Source organism: Euprymna scolopes, chromosome 45 (genome assembly GCF_053919585.1).
Source record: "Euprymna scolopes isolate OS-2025 chromosome 45, ASM5391958v1, whole genome shotgun sequence".
NCBI classification, from domain to species: domain Eukaryota; kingdom Metazoa; phylum Mollusca; class Cephalopoda; order Sepiida; family Sepiolidae; genus Euprymna; species Euprymna scolopes.
In genome coordinates this window covers 58413388-58433974 of record NC_136526.1, presented here as the reverse complement: position 1 = coordinate 58433974, position 20587 = coordinate 58413388, and the positions used below count along the sequence as shown (strand labels likewise).

Genomic DNA, 20587 nt, shown 5'->3' with positions numbered 1-20587 from the left:
AGCAGTTCAAATATAAATTTCATTATAAAAGTTCTTTTTTTGTTTGAGAAAAAAACAGTCATAAACATATTATTGGAAAAAGAACTGTTCATAATATATTTGAATTATAAAAGTAAAAAAAAGTGCTTCAATTAAAAATAAAGACAGTTCACAAAGATATTATTAGAAAAAAAATAGTTCATAAATGTAACAATAAAAACAGTTCATAATATATTTTTTTAAAAAACAGCTCATGAATATATGTGTGTGTGTTGTTGTTTGATTAATTGATTGATTGATTTATATGTGCATAAAACATTAGTTTTGGTCATCCTTGGCTAAACATTTGTCTGGCGTCACTTCCGACAAATAGCTTTGCAAACATGGGGATGCGGGACTAAATTTAACCAAATTCTCCAAATTAATAAACAAATAAATAAATAAATAAATAAATAAATAAAAGGACAATAAATAATCATCATCTATTTCCTATGGCTTGGTAATGGCTCTAAACACAACGTAAAAAAAAAAAAAATTAAAAAAATTAAATTACAATAAAAGGAAAAAAAATATTTTAATTTTCTGCGAACTTGCTTTTCCGGTCGCCATCTTAAAATGTTGACTTCCACCCGTCAAACTCGTTTCGTTTAAATTAACTCATCTTATAATCGTTTCTTTGTTAAAAACAGATTGCCAAACAAAAAGTAAGTATTTATTAATTTAATTGCTTTTGAAGCTCTTTTTTTCCCTTTGTTTTACAACAGGGGCGCGTTGAAACCATTATGATTGCCTTTGTTTTAATAGAGAAATGAGTCAATAATTCCATGATTGCATATAAACGAAGAATGGTACTATAGAAATCACTCTAATCGGGTTTTGTTTTTAATGGGTTTTTTTTTGGTTTTTTTTCAAGTGTCTTGACAATTATTTTATATTGAAAATATCGCATTGTTAGTATGATTCTATTAAAATGAAACGTTTAAACCCCGCTCCTAAAAACCACAAGACGATATTTAACATGTTAAGGAAATTTTCAATTTTTAAAGTAAATATTTATATTTTGAATGAAAATATGGAAAAACGTGGAAGAATAATTCTTATATTGACAAAAAAAAAAAAAAGAATCAACAGGAAGTGCCTCTCCCTTCACTTAAAAAAAAAACCAAAATTTCACCTAATCAATCAGTTTTAATGAAGTTTTCTGCATTAATTAAAAATAACAGAATATAATAAACATATTTTTATCTTAGTAGAAATGTATTATTTTATGTAAACAAAATAATAATTTTCTTTAGTTCTATTTTAAGTACGAAAAACGCATTAATTTTAGTTTTGATGAAGATAAAACATCGTAGATGTTAGCAATTTATTTTTCAATATTTCTCATATATTTTACAAAAGACACTAAAGTCCTGTAAATATGGAACGGCTTTTTCCCTCTCTTCTTATATACCCTTGAGGGCCAGATATGTTGGGATTGTATATACCGATCGGTAAAGAAATAAGAACATGTCCAATAACTACAACTGTAATTAATTATAACCAAATACCAAGTTACAAAAAATATACAAGAAACATTTCTTCATACAAGCAAGATAACATGAAAACATTTGTAGGTGTACACGAACAGGTGAAGATAAACTGCAAGTTTCATTGTGTAAAAATGTGTGTAACTGAATGTTTATAAAAGTTCAATAATATTGTTGAATTTTATGAATAATCGATTGTTCTTGGTAAGACATTATGTTTCATTGTTTTTGGTAGGTATTAAAGTTCATGAAGGATCAATCGTCTTACCTCACAAGTCTATTTGCTGCTCTCCGACTGCATGTTTATGTAGCATGTGTGTTTGTACATGTGCACTGCTTGGTGTCAAGCAAAAAGAGGAAATAGAGAAGGGAAATGGAAGGCTATGTCAGAGGTCACAGGAAATGCACACGTATCAGTAAACCATGTCATGTTTGCACGTGCCCCACTCCATGCGTGTGTATGCTACTGCATAGTTTGTTCTGTGTTTGTGTTTGATCTAGACAAAGCGAATTTGGTAGGTGTAAACGGCTCACTATATGTAACTCACTAGTACTTCCTGTACAATTGGCAGATAACTTCTAGATATTATTCCAACACATTAGTTGATAATCTTTTCCCACTACATCCTCCACACTGTGACCGTAGGATGAATTATGATCATTTTTGTTTGCACCAGAGAACTTGTGCAATTTTCTCTGCATTTGTGTTGAAAAGTTTCTTGGCACTCTTCTTCTGCAGCGTGAAGGTTGTCTTAATGATGGACTGTCTGTGTGTATATCTCTCTACTTCCTCTGTAGTATCATTAATTTCCATTTCTTCTTCATCAGGCTCGCAGTCAACCTGACATACACATACATTTTACATTTAAATGTAAATACGTCTTTTAAAAACAATGACAAACACGAAGTTTGACTCAATTATATTTAATCTGCTCTTGGCATGTTCACATCTTGGATCGCCAATTTAATGGAAATGTCTTTAAAAATAAAACAAAACAAATTGTTTAAACGTTGTCTTAAGGAGAATTGCTTCCCGTCACCCTGGAAAATCTCATCAGTATGCCCTGTATTTAAGAATTCGGGTGATCGCTCATCTCCCTCTCAGTATAAGCCAATAAGTCTCCTATGCGTCATGAGTAAGTTGCTGGAATCTGTGTTAAAAAGAGAAGTAATCAACCATCTCAGCAAAAATAACCTTCTTAGTGACACACAATATGGTTTCCGTTCTGCTAGATCTACAGCAGATGTGCTTACAGTTATATCTCATAGGATTAGCAAATATCTCAATGGAGGCTTCCTTTCTAGGGCAATTGCTCTTGACATATGAAAGGCCTTTGATAGAGTATGGCATAAATGTTTACTTCACAAGATCTCCAGCTACAGCATAGCTGGAAATGTCTTCTCAATTATTAAATTATTTCTCTCTGATAGGTTCATAAGAGTAGTGGTTGATGGGCAGAAATCAGAAGCTCTCAGTATTAATGCTGGAGTCCATCAGGGGTCCATCCTGGGCCCAACTCTCTTCCTGATCTACATTAATGATCTTCCAAATCACAATCTTACATTATTCGTAGACATTTATGCTGATGACACTACTATCTATGGTAGCACAGCTAAGACCATAAACAACCAAGTTCTCTCTGATTCTCTCTCCTCTGATCTTGAGCATTTGGTACAATGGGGAAAGGAGTGGCTTGTTACTTTTAATGCATCTAAAACCAAGCTTTTATCTTTACATCATCAACGCTCTGATCCTCATCTGGCATCAATTGAAATGAATGGCTCTCGTCTTGGGGAGGCCTCATGTTTTGAGAAGCTTCTGGGTTTCACTTTTACTCCTGATATTAAGTGGAACATATACATTAAATCCGTTGCCAAGGCTGCTGGAAAAATGGTGGGATCCTTCTATTGATCGATTAGATATCTCACTGCTGATGCGAATTCTCTATATAAGAGCCAGGTATGTCCAAGGATGGAGTACTGTTGCCACATCTGGGCAGGAGCTGCTAGAAATGACTTATCCTGCCTTGATATAGTTCAAAATAGACTTCGTAGCCTCGTAGGAGATGTCCTTTTCTCTTCCCTGCAACCTCTTTCTCACAGAAGAAATGTTGCAAGTTTGTCTCTGCTTTATCGTTATTTTCATGGCAAGTGCTCAGCTGAGCTCCAATCTATGGCCCCCCCTCTCCAAACTTTCACAAGAAACACCTGTCTATCAGAAATCACTATCAATAATTTCCCCCACTCTTTATCTGTACCTAAACCTGAATGTAGATTCCATGAGCGAAGCTTCTTTATTAGAACTGCACGCCTATGGAATTATCTTCCTGCTTTCCAGCTGATTACAATATGGTTGTCTTCAAGTCTAATGTAAACAAGTTTTGATGAGCCGTTCCATATAAGTTAACAAATTTCCATTACTAACGATTACTATATTGTCCAATTTCTACTGTACGCCCTTTAACCCTTATCCTCGAGTGGCCTCAAGGTCTTGATAATGTCCATGTAAAGAAAAATATGTACGGAAAGAACTAATGTTCCCAGCACCTTAAAACCAAGCCTTATCATGCTAGAGTATTCTCTACCACTATAAGGCCACCATTTGCCCATGTGAGGAGTATTGTTGCCACACCTGGGCTGGTGCATCTACCACTAGTGTCTCCTTATTGGAGAGGGTCCAAAAAAGAGTCTGCAATCTATTAAATTCCACTTTGTAAGGTAAAATCCGTAAAAATAATGGATCACAAAATATTTCTTTAAAACTAAAATATAATAAATATACAGAAATAACAAAAATTCTCAGCATCTTTAAAATAATGGATCACCAAGTATTTCTTTAAAACTAAAATACAATAAATATACAAAAAGAACAAAAATTCTCAGCACCTTAAAAATAATGGATCACCAAGTATTTCTTTAAAACTAAAATACAATAAATATACAAAAAGAACAAAAATTCTCAGCATCTTAAAAATAATGGATCACCAACTCTTTCACAAGAACTTTGCAGGTAATTCTACTCTATGCGATCAGGGCTACTCAGCCCCCACATTTCCTCCTTTCTGTAAACATGCTTTGCGATTTACAAATATCTGTGCATGATGTTGCTGAGCTAATGAAAAACCTTGATTCAACTAAAGCAACTGGCTCTGATCGCATTCAACTTATTGTGCTGAAAAAGCTTCAACCAGAACTAGCTCCTATACTTACAAAGCTATTTAAGCGTTTCCTTATGGAAAATTGCTTTCCAACAGCCCAGAAAACCTCATCAGTATGTCCCGTATTTAAAAATTCAGGTGATCAGTTATCTCCCTCTCAATACAGACCTATCAGTCTCCTGTGAATCATAAGTTGCTGGAATCTGTGTTAAATAGAGAAGTAGTCAACAACTTCAGCAAAAATAACCTTAGTGACATAATATATCTTTCCATTCTGCTAGATCTACAGCAGATGTGCTAAAAGTGCTAATCTCATAGGATTAGCAAATCTCTCGATGGAGGCTTCCTTTCAAGGCAAATTGCTCTTGACATATGAAAGTCCTTTGATAGGGTATGGCATAAAGGTCTACTCCACAAAATCTCCAGCTAGGGTATAGCTAGTAAGATCTTGTCAATAATTAAATAATTTCTTTCTAATAGGTTCAAAAGAGTAGTGGTTAATGAGCAGAAATCAGAAGCTCACAGTATTAATGCTGGAGTCCCTCATGGGTTCATTCTAGGCTCAACTTTCTTCTTGATCTACATCAATGATCTCCCAAATCACGTCCTAAGATAATTCATAGATATTTATTCTGACAACACTACCATTTATGGCAACATATAAAAGGCCATATACAACCAAGTTTGCTTTGTTTCTCTCTCTTCTGATCTTGAGCATGTGGTACAATGGGGATAGAGGTAGCTGGATAATTTTAATGCATCTAAAACAAAGTTTCTATTTTTACCCCATTAACACTCTTATTCCTATCTGGCATCAATTGAATGGCTCTTGTCTTGAAGAGGGTCCATGTTTTGGCAAGCTTCTGGGTCTGACCTTTACTCCTGATCTGAGATGGAACATGCACGTACATCTGTTGCCAAGGCTGCTGGAAAAATGGTGTAATTATTCTACCGCTCCAGTAAATATCTTACTGCTGATGAAATGCTATACCTTTATAAGAGCCAAATACGCACTAGGATTGAGTACTGTTGCCACATTATATCAGGAGCTGTTAGAACGATCTTATCCTGCCTTGACAGAGTTCAAAATAGACTTCATAGCCTAGTGGGGGGGATGCCCTTTTCTTTTCCCTGCAACCTTTTTCCTACAGAAGAGACGTTGAGAGCCTATCTCTGCTTTATCTTTATTTTCATGGCAATTACTTGAATGAGCTTCAATCTATGATCACCACTTTCCTTACTTTCATACTAAAACCATTATCAATAGTTTCCCTGATTCTTTATCTGTGCCTAAACCTAGAACTGCCTGTGGAACTCTGTTCCATATTCCTGATTTCTTACTGACTACAACGTTAACAATATGGTCGTCTTAATGTCCAACGTTAACAAGTTCTTGATGTGCCATCCCTTTAAGTTATCCAATTTACCAAATTTCCACTTTCAGTAATACGCCATTCATTGGCCAACCATGTCATTATTGAGATACAAGATCCTGGGAAGTGTGAGTAGTTTTCTAGTATGGTAGATGGAACCCACGTTCTTTGAAGCAATCAAACTTGTAGAGACGTATAACTATCAAGGACAACCTGAATTTTCTCTTATTTAAAAAACTGATTATGTTAATGATTCGCCCAGTAACAATGTACAATTTAATTTTCATGAGAAAACTTTCATCCCAGACTAAGGCCTTGGATATATCAAGGCCTGCTGCCCTAGCTTCTTCCTTATTCAGTGCATGACATATGCATTCAAAGATGAACATTAGAATACCTGCAGTTGAATGACTTTACCTAAATCTACACTGTTTCTCAAAAAATATTTAACATTAATTAACCACTATAAACCTGTTCCTTTTTATTGTGATTCTTTTGCTATATGCCTAAGGATTATTCATCCACTTGAAAACTACTGTATACCTTTTTACAGAATGAAAGCTTGCAAACGCATTCCTCAAGTTAATATTAAAAAGGTGTCACTTCTGATCAAGCAAGTTCTGGTTCACCTCTTATTGTTTTACCGATGTTTACAGACAAGAAAGCTGAAGAAAACTTGAACAAGCTTCTTGCAGATATCAAACGATTCTATTTCATGTTAAATTTACTATATTTTATGTTAAATTGATTCAATTTCATGTCAAATTGATTCCATTTTATGTCCAATTGATTCCATTTTATGCCCAATTGATTCCATTTTATGTCAAATTGATTTCATTTTATGTCAAATTGATTTTATTTCATGTTTAATTGATTCTATTTTATGTTAAATGAGATTGTAAGTAGTTTGAATTATGGGCATTTAGGTATGCTGCTATTAGCAATGGTAATACTTTCTTGAAACAAATTCTCATAACTTTTAAAGAAAAGAAGCTTTCGATATGTGTGCATTTATTTTATTCACATGTCGAGCATAGAGCATGGAGTAAAGAGTAAATATTAATTTAAAACTCAATTGCATCAGGGAGTTCTTTTATAAAAATCTGAGAAAAATAAATATCGAAGGATCAACGCTTGGGGTTTATTGCATTAATACAATGCTGTGTATATATATATATATATATATATATATATATATATATATATATATATATATATATATTTGTATATATGAACAAATGATTAATAAAATATGTTAAAAGACATCTTGAAAAAGAGTTAAAAACATATTTAATTTTAAAAAAGGAAGCACAAGATAAGTGGATAGTCCTTAATCCACAGAGTTTCGAAGAAATACTCTCCTTCTCATCAGAGGGCAGGAATTAGCAAAATGCAGGATCGGATTTTGCATAGAAAAGTATTTAATGAAACTACAAGTAAGTCAAAGATCTTACTTGGTTAAAAAAAAAAAGGGTGAGGTAAGGGGAACAGGAGGTAAAAGAAAAATAATAAAAAGATTTCACATGAATGGATAGTCCGGTGAAGGGTAAAAATCCAAAAATATTTGTATATATATATATATTGTAAGACACAACACCCTGGATCATTCTTTGATTTAAGAATAATTTTATTATGTGGAATATTTTTAGTAATACTATAATAAAGTAATATAAAATAGATAATAAAATTAAAAAAAATACTGTAGTTATTTGTATAAATCTTTATACTAGACATTTTATGAATACATTTTTAACATAATTCCTCACATCTTATATTAACATTATTTGATTTATTATATTTACAGACTTTTTTAATAAATTTGAACTGAATATACATATAGCCCAAATGTTCAAGCATATTTTTGTAACTTTTGTTTAGGTTTTTAAACAAAACAGACATGCTTAAGGTTAAAATAGTTTTTGAATATCAGTTAATTTTACTTGTAAAATGTTTAGTGTTCTTTATTTTTGTGCTTATTTTAATTGTGTGTGCTTATTCCATTTTTTCACATGTAAATTTTCGTAAGGCAATTAATTTGAACCCCATTTTTATTGCGTTACACTAAAATAATTTGATTTATTGTTTTTTTTTGCAGACCTAATCCCTGAATATCTGAACTGCATATATCTATTGTTGAAATCCTCAAGCATAGCGTTATGCCTTTTAAAGAAAACCTACTGCTTAAGGTTCAAATATATTTTTCAATAACAGGTAATTATTTTTATTTGTAAAATTTTTTAATTTTCATTATTTCTTTAATGATTATTTAAATTGTGTGAATTTTATTATTTTTAATTGTAAATTTTAGTAAGGGTAAATAATTTATGAATATTCTACTCGGAAATTAATACTGTCCGTAATATTTTTCAAAATAAAAATATGGAATCATAAAAGTTTTAATAATATAAAATAAAAAACATAATATTGTTATATTTTTTATATTTTTAAGGTAGGGATTGATAATTTATATTCATTTTTATTTTAGAAATACTGTTCTCATTTTGAGTATTTTCACAACGTTTGGAAGATCTTAGTTGGGGAAGAAACTATTACAGTAGAAGTTTTTCTTACAGTGAGGGATCTCTATTGTGTAGGGGTGGAATGTTAATGCTTGTAGTGTGCCAATTTAATCCCATATCAAAATACTTGTAAAACAGGCAGAAAGATGCAACAGTTCATCAATTTTAGAAGTCTTTCTTACATGTAGGGATCTCTACTGTGAAGGGGTGGAATTTTGATGCTTGTTGGGTTTGTTAGGTATTTTTACATCAGGGCGCACTAAGATTTGTAGTGCGCCAATGCATTTCCCATTAAAGTACTTGTAAAACAGGCAGAAAGATGCAACATTTCGTCAATGGAACTGAGGTTGAAGCTTAGATGACAGTTCATGACCTATCAGGTTGGTGACTCTCTTTTGAACCCTGTCCAAGAGGGAGAGACTATTATCAGATTCACCAGCTCAAATGTGCCAACAATACTCCATACATGTTGAAATTGTAGAGGTACAAGATACATTCAGGCATAAGTAACTTTTTAACATGGTAGAGAGAGCTCACTTTCTTTACAGCAGCCTTGGCAATGCTCTTGATGTATCTGTTCCAACTCCTGTTCCCTGTGAATGTTAATTTGAGGAATTAGAACTAAGTACTTTCAGGTAATGTATCTTTAGCTATTGGTAGTTGAAAAAGTTTCTTGTAATTATTAAAGGAAATGAGCTTAGTCTTAGCAGCATTGAATGCTACCATCCATTTTTGCTCCATTCCACTACAAACTGGAGGTCTTAGTCTAGGGTTTCTACCATTGCCTTAGATATGTGTTCATTTGTTTTCCCCTCATGCCTGTTATAGAGCATAATGTTGTCAGCAGATATACCCATCTCAGAAACTATTTTATCAGGAGGTCATTTATAAATATCAGGAATAATAAAGGTTCAAGGATCGACCTCTGATGTACAGGCACATTTATATCATACTGTTTAGATGTATGACTATCGAGGACAACCTGGATTCTTTTTTTATTTAAGGATTTAATTATGTTAAGTTTTCATCCAGTAATACCATAGATCTGATTTTTCTGGGAAGACCATCGTACCATACTCTTTCAAAAGCCCTAGATATATCTGGGGTTACTGTTCTATTCACACTTGCCTTATCTAGTGCATGGTTTATACATTCAGTGATTACAGTAAGGATATCTGCAGTAGACCATATTGATGATCAGACAAGTTTATCAAATGTAAAATGGCGGACTAGAGTATGATTAATTATGGACTCAAATATTTTGGGTAAATGTGTGAGGAGACTAATGGGACGATAATTTAATGCTCAGTTTTTTCTCTAGAATTCTTGTAAATTGGTGCCAGCAGATTTCCAACAGCCAGGGAAGCAAGATTTGTTAAGGCATTTGTTGAAAAGTTTGGATAGCACCGGAGCAACCTTAATTGTTTTAATAGTACAGCCGGGATGAGATCAGGTCCACATCCTTTTGAGATGTCTAGGTTTTTTATATCCTGCACTGGAGAAGGGGCGATTTTCAGATCATCTAGTGTAGTGTCAGTCCACAAAGAAAAATAAGGGAGTGGTTTGTTGGATCCAATTTAGAGTTTGAAGTAAACCAACTGGCAAGCATGTTAGCTTTCTCAGTTGCCATGCAAACAACCTCATGATTGCTCGATAGTGAGGAGAATTGTTGATTGCTTATTATTTACAGCATTTTTAAATTTGCAGTTTTTGAAAAAAATTACAAGTGCGGACTTTCTTTTTGCTGGGACTGTATATCTGAGGTTACCACCCTCCTCACCATTGCTTTATCTAGTGCATGGTATATACGTTCAGAGATTACAGTTAGGATATCTGCAGTAAAACCGGATTGTCTGAATCCATATTGAGGGTCGGACATAAGTTTATCAAATATAGTGATGGACTAGAGTTTGATAAATTATTGACTCCAATATTTTGGCGAAAAGTGTGAGACTAATTGGACGAAAATTTAATTAAGGTCCACATGAATTTTTAGGTGTCTAGGGGTTTTATGATATCCTGTGCTTGAAAAGGGGTGATTTTAAGATCATTTAGTGTTCTGTTCACAAAGGAAAATAAGGGAAGGGGTGGTTTCGTAGGTCCAAATTAGAGTTTGAGGCAAACTGATGGACAAGCATGTTAGCTTTCTCAGTTAAGCTGCAGACGATCTCATGATTGTTCGATAGTAGAGAAATTGTTGATTGCCCATTATTTACTACACTGTTGTAGATTTTTCAGAAATCAAAAGTTCCTAATTTTTGCTGTTTGATGCATTTTCTTGTGGTTTCAGTGCATTCTCTCTTAGCTATCGCTACTTCTTTCTTACAATTACTTCTAGTTTCTATAAACTTTTGTCTGTTTGTACTGGACTTTTATTGGATAAATCTGCGGTGTACATGCTGCCTCTGAGCAATGGCAGCTGCACAAGGAGAAGTAAACCATTGGGGAGAGGAGAGTTTTCTATAAAACTTCTGCATAAGAACATGAGCCTCTGTTGCTGCTTTGAACAATTCAGTGGTCTCATTTGCACACTGTTCTGCAGGAAGATAAAAGATATTCCCATGGGGCATTAAGACAGGCTGATTTGCAACTTTTTTCAAAAACTTAACATGGCACTAGTGGTGGCAGTTGGGATTTAATGTGATAAGAACGCATACCAAAAATTAGTTTCCTACCTTGAAAAGAAAATTGAGTATTTCAGTTTAAACATCGTATGGAAAAATGCTGAGAAATCCTTCATTTTCATAGTATTTTACACAAAACTTACTTTGAAAGTTCGCTTTTTTTATAAAACGTTCAATTAAAATTTATATATTTATATGAAATACATTGAAATAAAACTAAATATATGAATTATAATTTTAATTATGAATCACAACTAGTAAAATATCTAAACCTTTACTGCATTGATTAAACAAAGCTTGTAAAAAAGGCTAATTATCAACTAAATCAAATCAATTGAAAAAGATATCTGAAAATGTAACACAATATAACAACTTGATACAAGTTACACAACCATGTATTTTTATTTTTATTAAACGCAATAATAAAAAACATGTTATAATAGAACTAAATTGTTCGGTGTAATTTCTTTTCAAGGAAAATGAAGGTCTAATTTGGTGGCACAATGACTTTATAATAATGTGTCGATGTCATGCTTTTTGCCTATATACAAATTGTTGATCTTCTCTTGTTAAGCTCACGGCCTTTACCACTCCTTGTGAATTGGCAAATAATTTGGGAAATTCTAGTTTAGTTCCTGTCCTAGACGATTTTTCAAGTTTTTCATTTGTAAAACACTCTATAAGTGAAGGTTCCCGAATTCCAGTTTGAGAAAAATCAATCAAATTTGACCAGTGTGTGGCTGCAAAATGGATAGTAATCTTTTTCAGTCTTTTTGGGGTGGTGGGGATGTTCACTATTTCTGGAGAAAAAAAAACAACACAAAAACCAATTATTTAAAAACACTTTTACATTTTTTGTGATTTAATCTGAATAAAACTAACTATTGTTTGGATAAATTAATAAAACTAATAAATGTTAAGGGATAAATATTTGTTTACTTAATGGACAAAATCGTTTGAATGCCTTCTCTTCTCTCACACCCAATTCATCTAAGTTCATCATCGATATTATGATATTTCTTTGAAGTAGTGCAAAAGCCCTATATTTTAAACTGTTTAAAACAGTAATTTGGATTTCAGTTAACTGTTGTTTTGTTCTCGGAATCATATTAAAAATGTACTTTCATTGTTTAAAAAAATATTGTCGGTTTTGATCTCAAACCAATAAACTGCATACCTCTGGATGATAAATTTGAGCAGAATGTTTAATTTATCATAGTCTTGAAGGATAGACACGTTTGTTTCATGAACACATTAACCTTGTGGCTAATGTTAGCCATGTTCCTTCATTCAAGGCCCCGATTTTCTAAGCTGCATATCTTGGGTTAACTTCTCGAGAAATGCCAAAAGCAAACTCAAAAGGTAGACTTTTGTCTTCACTTAAATTATTTGTTTATTCTGTTGTCAGATAATGATGATCAAGTGAGCCACTATATTTTAGAATTCTACTTGAGGCAAATCTTGATAATTATTAATACAAAGTCCCCCAAAAGGACCAGTAAATTTTGTTAGGCTTTTTGTTGTTGTTCCATCGATTAATTTAAAAATTGCTCTAAATGGCAGTTCTTCTAGTGGAACCTGAAAATTTCAAAATTTGCATGTTTAATAATAGATTCAGAATATATAATAAATACCAATATATTATTTTATTTTCCACAAAAAAGGAACATAATTGCAGGTGAATCTATAGAATTAATTTTACCTCCTTTTTAGAAGTTTGACAATTTCCTGTCTTGCACTTCACTGCAAGACAGGAAGTTTACAGCTACAAGAAGATATATCAGTCTGTCTAGCTGTTCCTTCATTCTTTTCACTTTGATTGCTGCACGGGATTTCCTGTCAATCTGTTTGGCCTTCTTATAGCAAAATATATTGGCCTTCTGTCCTATATAACAAGGGCAATTGTGGATTGACTGCTTGCCAAATACTAATTATTTCTTTGGCAATTAACTTAGAAATCTCAATATTTTTTAAGTGGGAATAATTGTTTTCAGGGAAATAACTAAACTGCATGACTTCTCGTGAAGTTAGGGATGCTGTTTCATCTAAACGACAAGGGGGACCAGCAAATATTTGTGAACTACGGGTTAAAACTGAACGTCGTGCTTTTACGGACCTTTTCATCTGAAAATTAAAATAAATAAATGGATGATAACTGAAGAAAACTGTTTTAGACTATCTTCCGGTTTCATATATTAAGAATAAGTGCTAGCTATGATAGGAAATAATGAGAAACTTTGTACAGTTGAATTATATGTATTGAAGAGAGAGGACCAGACCAAATAAGAGGCATAATAGTGTTTAGTTTAGATATTTTAATAGATTTTAACTCTTCCTTCGATAACATGAATTTATCCATAAAAAGCGAGTCATTCATGATGTAGCTGTGCCATTTTAAACGAGTGTTTAGAGTTTGTAAAACCGGTGCTTTTGCATCTATGTTACCATGATATTTTTAATAGTATTTTCGAGTAAAATTTAATTTTTACGATATTTTTGTTTAATAAATTGTTAGATGAAAGTACACATTGACTAGAACACACCCTCCTACCCTCGCCATGTTAAGAATGGCTTTCTAAATAATAAAGTTATGTTAGCACAATAACATATATGCATAAAAACCTTTAAAACAGTTTTGTTGTTTACTCCTATTAACCTTTTCGGTGAAAGTACAGAATAGTTACAATACAACCTCCTTTCCATATTAAGAATGGCTTTCTAAATAACAAATTTATTTTAACACAATAACATAGATGCACAAATAATGAAAAACCTTTAAACGAGTTTCCTTATTTACTCGCATTAATCTTTGTGGCTTATCTGATTTTTAAACTATAATTTTAGAAGAAAAATACCGCTTAAAAACAATTACTCTCTAAAAATAAAAGAAATAAAAATTTGCCACTAATTTTCTGCAAAGTAGTTCTATTAACTAGAAAAACGTGTAAATTTACATGGTTATGTTTCGTAAAGAATATGTAGAATAAAATTGTATGGGCTATTTTTTCATTTAAATATAAAACTGGAGTATTACCATATTTTAATAAAAATTTCAAATAGAATTCGATGTGAAATATAAAGTTGGTGCAAAAATAATGTTTTTATGTTCGTTTGAAAATAATGTTTTTATGTTTGTTTAAAAATAATGTTTTTATGTTTGAAAATAATGTTTTATGTTTGTTTGAAAATAATGTTTTTATGTTTGTTTAAAAATAATGTTTTTATGTTTGTTTGAAAATAATGTTTTTATGTTTGTTTGAAAATAATGTTTTTATGTTTGTTTAAAAATAATGTTTTTATGTTTGTTTAAAAATAATGTTTTTATGTTTGTTTGAAAATAATGTGTTTATGTTTGTGTGAAAATAGTGTTTGTTATGTTTGTGTGAAAATAATGTTTTTATGTTTGTTTGAAAATGATGTTTTTATGTTCGTTTAAAAATATTGTTTTTATGTTTGTTTAAAAATAATGTTTTTTATGTTTGTTTGAACGTCCAAAAAGACATTATTTTGCACCAACCGAATAGAAAAACAAATTGAAAAAGATAAAACAAATATGTTTAAATTCACTGCATACACTTAAAATATAATAATATATATTTGAAACAAGTCTTTTTTGTTTCTTGTTTTGAAATAAGTGAACCTAAATGGTGATTTATATATTCTTCAATTTCTTAGAATTTTCAAAGATTTTATATTCAAACATTTATTTGTATTGTTTAATCAAAAGCATTGGAAAAATTGCTAGATTTATTTCATGCATCGAGAAACATTAGTCAAATGTGTTGCAAAATAAATGCAATATTGTTTCTTCTTTATTAAATTATAAAATTTGTAAATAGAAAAGTTATGAAATTTTGAAAATGAAAAATTAATATGAGGACTTCTTCAAAAATTGTGCCTGAAGCTCACAATGCATATGTCTTTCTCTTATTTATTCATTTTAAAAGTAGCTGAACATCTTAGTATTTTGCAAAGAACAAAATTATATTATTTACAAAAATTTTTATTTCATTTTGCAGAATATCCAGCAATCAATACAATGAAAATTCCACAAAGTTAAAAGCCAGAAAACAAGAGAAATCATATCCTTCTGAGTTATTTCTTTTATAAAATAGAATTTTATGAAAATATACGAGTTTTTCTTTTATAAAAGAGAATTTTATGAAAATACGTGGCAAAAATCCTAACAACTGACTATGTGTTTCTTCTATTCGTAAGCTTTAAATATGGTAAAAAAATTATTTATATATCACGGAATTGTGAGTATCTGTGTACATTATGTTAATATGTAAGGTTTAAATATCATTTTATAAAATGCATAAATATTCACTGGATCTATCATATATATTGAGTATTCATCAATCAATTCACATCCAATATTGATTTGATGTGGATGCTTCTGGTTTTATAGTGAGCTGGCACAGAGAAGATAATAAATTATATATATATATATATATATATATATATATATATATATATATATATCTGTAACATCACACATTGAAACAAATGTACAAACATTTACTGAATCCATAACATATCCATTCAATATTCATCAACATTTACTGAATCTTTAAAATATCTATACAATATTCATCAATCTGTATTTATTTAAAGTCTAATATATTGTAAAACGTTTTCATGTGAAATGTATTTTATGATCATATAAAAACAAACATTTTACTGTATTTTTCCTACTTTTAGGCTTAATAAATGGAACACGCAGAATAATTGTCTCAAATGCATACGGCTAATGTACTTTTGAGTGCTTATAACTAATACACTCATTTTCTTCTAAAACAGAAAAGAAGAATATAAAAACTAATAAAACTACAAATCGTAAGTATCTGAACTTTGAAAATGAATACTAAATCAGATACAAAAGAAAAACATATTTCTTGTAAAGTATGTGGCTCTTCTTTTTCAAGAAAACAATATTTAGCAATACATATGCAAAGACATACTGGAGAAAAAACATATTCTTGTAAAATATGCAGTTCTTCTTTTGTATGGAAACAACACATGTTAGAACATATGCGAATACATGCTGGAGAGAAACCATATTCTTGTGAAGTATGTGGCTCTTCTTTTACACTGAAACAAAACCTGTTGGCACATATGCGAACACATACTGGAGAGAAACCATATTCTTGTGAAGTATGTGGCTCTTCTTTTGCACAAAAACAACACCTGTTGGTCCATATGCGAACACATACAGGAGAGAAGCCATATTCTTGTGAAGTATGTGGCTCTTCTTTTACACAGAAAAATACTATGTTGATACATATGCAAACACATACTAAAGAGAAACCATATTCTTGTGAAGTATGTGGCTTTTCTTTTACACGTAAACACAACTTGGTCATTCACATGCGAACACATACTGGGGAGAAACCATATTCTTGTGAAGTATGTAGCTCTTGTTTTACACAAAAGAAAACTATGTTGCAACACATGCAAACACATATTGGAGACAAACCATATTCTTGTGAAGTATGTGGCCGGTCTTTTACAGAGAAGCAACACATGTTGCGACATATGCGAACACATACTGGAGAGAAACCATATTTTTGTGAAGTATGTGGCCGTTCTTTTACCCATAAACACAACATGGTACATCATATGCGAACACATACTGGAGAGAAACCATATTCTTGTGAAGTATGTGGCTCTTCTTTTAATCATAAGCGCCGCATGTGTGAACATATGCAAACACATACTGGAGAGAAACCATATTATTGTGAAGTATGTGGCTCTTCTTTTCCAAGGCAACAGGAATTGGTCATTCATGTACGAACACATACTGGAGAGAAACCATATTCTTGTGAAATATGTGGCTCTTCTTTTACAAGGAAACGTGAATTGGTCATTCATGTACGAACACATACTGGAGAGAAACCATATTCTTGTGAAGTATGTGGCTCTTCTTTCATGTGGAAAAAGAGCTTGATCATTCATATGCGAACATGCGAATAGATGCTGGAGAAACAAAATGAATAAAAGTAAAAACTAAGAAAATACTCACAGGCCGCACCTAGGATAAGAAGGGCCCCTCAACTCGTTCATGCATCTAACCTGCAACAAAAAAAATAAACACAAGAGACTTAAATGCCCAGACATTGATTGTTGCTCAAAAGAAGATACTGCTGTTTTGCTTCCACAATTCAAAGTTTGAAAACATCAAATCACATGTTACTCTAGAGAATAAGAAAATCAAACCTCCCTAAGGAAATGAAAGTTATGGCAGTTGCTCTTCTTCAATCCATGGTTTCTTAGGTCGGAAAATATATACCAGGAGAATACACCCTCATAGTCGAGGAAGCTCTGAAGGAAGCGGAAAATAACTACCTTCTCATTCAGGAAGAGAAAATAAAACGGACAAGATTCAAGATCGGAGGGGAGGAAAAGTGGACACTGTTATGGGATCATTCTCAAGCCAAACACAGAAAACAGAGACGTGGGGGGAAAATATTCTTCAACTTCTTTCCAGGCAAAGGAAATATTCTACCCATAAAAATAACAAAGGAAATATTCTACCCATAAAAATAACAAAGGCACAACAGTAAATAGTTGTGTAGTGAAGCTGAGCTTGACCATAGAAAATCAGAAATAGCAACCCTAACCTCAACTCTATGGCAATTCCTTATTTCCCCTACAGTACGGAGGTGATTAAAGAATATCATTTACAGGTTCAGTTTCCAATATCAGGTAAAAATAGAGGAGATGGAAAAAGTTGCAAAAGAACTAGAAGGCAAAATACCAGCACTTGACAAAAGGATCAAAGCAAAGGAGAACAAACAGAAGGCAAAATATGATAATAAACTCTTCAGGAATAATGCAAGGCTATTCTACAGAGACCTTGTAAGAGAAAAAAATCACTGTGGAAGAGTCACCTAAATATCAAGATTTGAAGTGTATTGAAGGCCTATGTTTGAGGATGAAGGACCTTGCAACGTTGAGGCCAATTGGATCCAGGATATAGCTAGAACAAATAAAAAAAAGCCAGAAATGCCAGAACCAAAGCTAATATGACCACCTATCTACAATGGTAAAATAAAATTTGGACAGATTCCAGAATACCAAACAAAAACTAAACCTGTACAAATTATCTAATTTATGGCTTAAAAAACTTACAGTCCTCCGTATTCATTATGGTGGCTGCTTCACTAGATTGATGAAGGGTTAGGAGGCCACACCAACATGTCTATTAAAAGGTGATATCACCATCATACGTAAAACGGTTGCAACACAACACCCTAGCAAGTACATGCCAATATTCTGTTTCACTACCACTTCTAAAGTCCTCACTGGCCTTGTTGCAGACAGGATAGATACCTTGAATAAGAAAATATGTTGAAATATACAACACATACTGGAAAAAAACATAATCTTGAAAATATATAATTCTTCTTTTACAAGGAAAGAATTATGTCATGACATATGTGATTGTATATTAAAATGAAAATATTGTTAATTATTTTTGTCCTCTCTTTTATAAGAAATCCAATATGCTGCATGTGAATATTTATTGTAAACAAAATCATATTCTTTTTTAAAACTTTTACTATTTACAGAAATTATGTGGTTCTTTATATCAAGTGAATTAAATATTCTTATGTTAAAAGCAATCATATATTATTTTAATAACTTTATGTTGCAATACATTTGAACACATGTTTTTCAGTGTGTGACTGCCTTACACATATGCAAATAATCTTATTATTATGAAAAGAATGTCCATACTATTTATAATGCATGGAAAACTTGTATTTTATTCCCTTTTAATTATTTTATTTTGGAAATAAATAGTTTATTTCATCTATTTAATAAAAGAAAATGGTTTCTAAGAGAAACTCAATTGGAAAATAATTTCATTGTAAAAATATGCATGTATGTATGTATATAAGTGACGTTTGAATGTGTATATATATATATATATATATATATATATATATATATATAGAATAATCCAACCTCTTTACACGCACATTTATAAACTCTTTCCAGTGGTAGGAAGGAACCTAAACTTTTTCCCTTATATATATGTGTGTGTACGGGTGCATACACTTTTAGAACAATTTGTTGGTGCATATGTTTAAACACGTTTTGTAAAAATTAACTCAATAAAAAGCTGAATAACTTTTTGAATGAAATGAAAATATGGACATTTTTTATATAAATGTGGCATTTTGTTTTATTGGGGTTTATGCGCCCAATAACCTTACTAAGCTAGTTTCCTTTTTTTCGGCGATCGAGCCCTTCATGAATTCGTCTCGTCGGTTAGTTTTAGCAGGAGACTGGAACACGATCCTGGATCCTGAATTAGATTATGGAGTTAATACCACGAGGGTTACTAAGCAGAACCGGGATGCTAAGGCGTTTCGAGACTTTAGCAAAAAGTTTTATCTTGTTGATAAATTTCGAAACGAAAAGCCCGGGGATTTAGTATTGACTTGGACAAGTAGACACGGCTCTGATCCGGTGCAACTTTCGAGTTACATCAATCAGTCCTTAGTTAGGAGAGTCGACCTAGAGCTTTTAAACTGTCCAAGTTTTCATGATATAGTTTAGTCGGATCATAGGCGTATCCGGGTTCGAGAAAACTTAGATAGTGTTAAGCCTAGCATGGCTAGTTACTGGAAGTTCAAGACTTCCGGGAACAGCTTTTACTAACCGTAAAGAAGGAATTGACAGGGCTATTATCGGGAATAAGTGGTAACTTAAAAAATGTTATTAGGTCCTTCGCTGCTGATTTTATTCGCCGGCTCAGCCTTAGTTCTAGAGCAGTGAAAACGGCATTAGAAGATAGATTAGAAAGGGTGGTGGAGGAGGGAGATAGTGATAGTTATACTATAGTTAAGGCTGAATTAGACTCCTTGGATAACAGGGTGAACCAGGGATTACTAGTTAGGGCTAGGTTAAAAAGAGCACCAAACGAGGTAACAAATATGGGCACGTTACTGCATGCAGAGGAGTTTCAACGTTCTGCTGATCGACATATCGCCAGTGTCACATTGCCGGATGGAGGAACCGTAACTTCTAATGACGGAATTTTCGAGGATTTTCGGGCTCATTTTCAGGAACTTTTACCCTAGCTTTGGAAAATAAAGGCAACCGTAACATTTTATTTTCGTAAAATAAAATTTGGATCAAGTCTATATTTTATTTGCTCTTTCCTTTAGTTTCCCCTATTTATTCTTTTTTTTTCTCTTTTTTTTATTTAATTCGCTACAAAGGAAAAAGGATTTTGATAAAGACTCCCAAATTGCGTTAAAGATTAACAAGTGATAATACTTTTGAAATTACATCAAGAGAATTCAAATCATTTCTTGTCCAAAATAAAATCCAACACAAAAGATCAACACCATATTCCCCACAACAAAATTGAAATGCTGAACGGGGATG

General features: G+C 32.1%; 1 long non-coding RNA gene across 1 annotated transcript; it reads left to right on the top strand.

Moving 5' to 3' along the window:
* The first annotated feature begins 258 nt into the window (after positions 1-258).
* Positions 259-18272, top strand: LOC145269767 (uncharacterized). The gene is made up of 3 exons (XR_013865227.1): positions 259-683; positions 8135-8250; positions 15202-18272. It is a non-coding gene; the product is annotated as an uncharacterized LOC145269767 (long non-coding RNA).
* The last annotated feature ends 2315 nt before the right edge of the window (positions 18273-20587 follow it).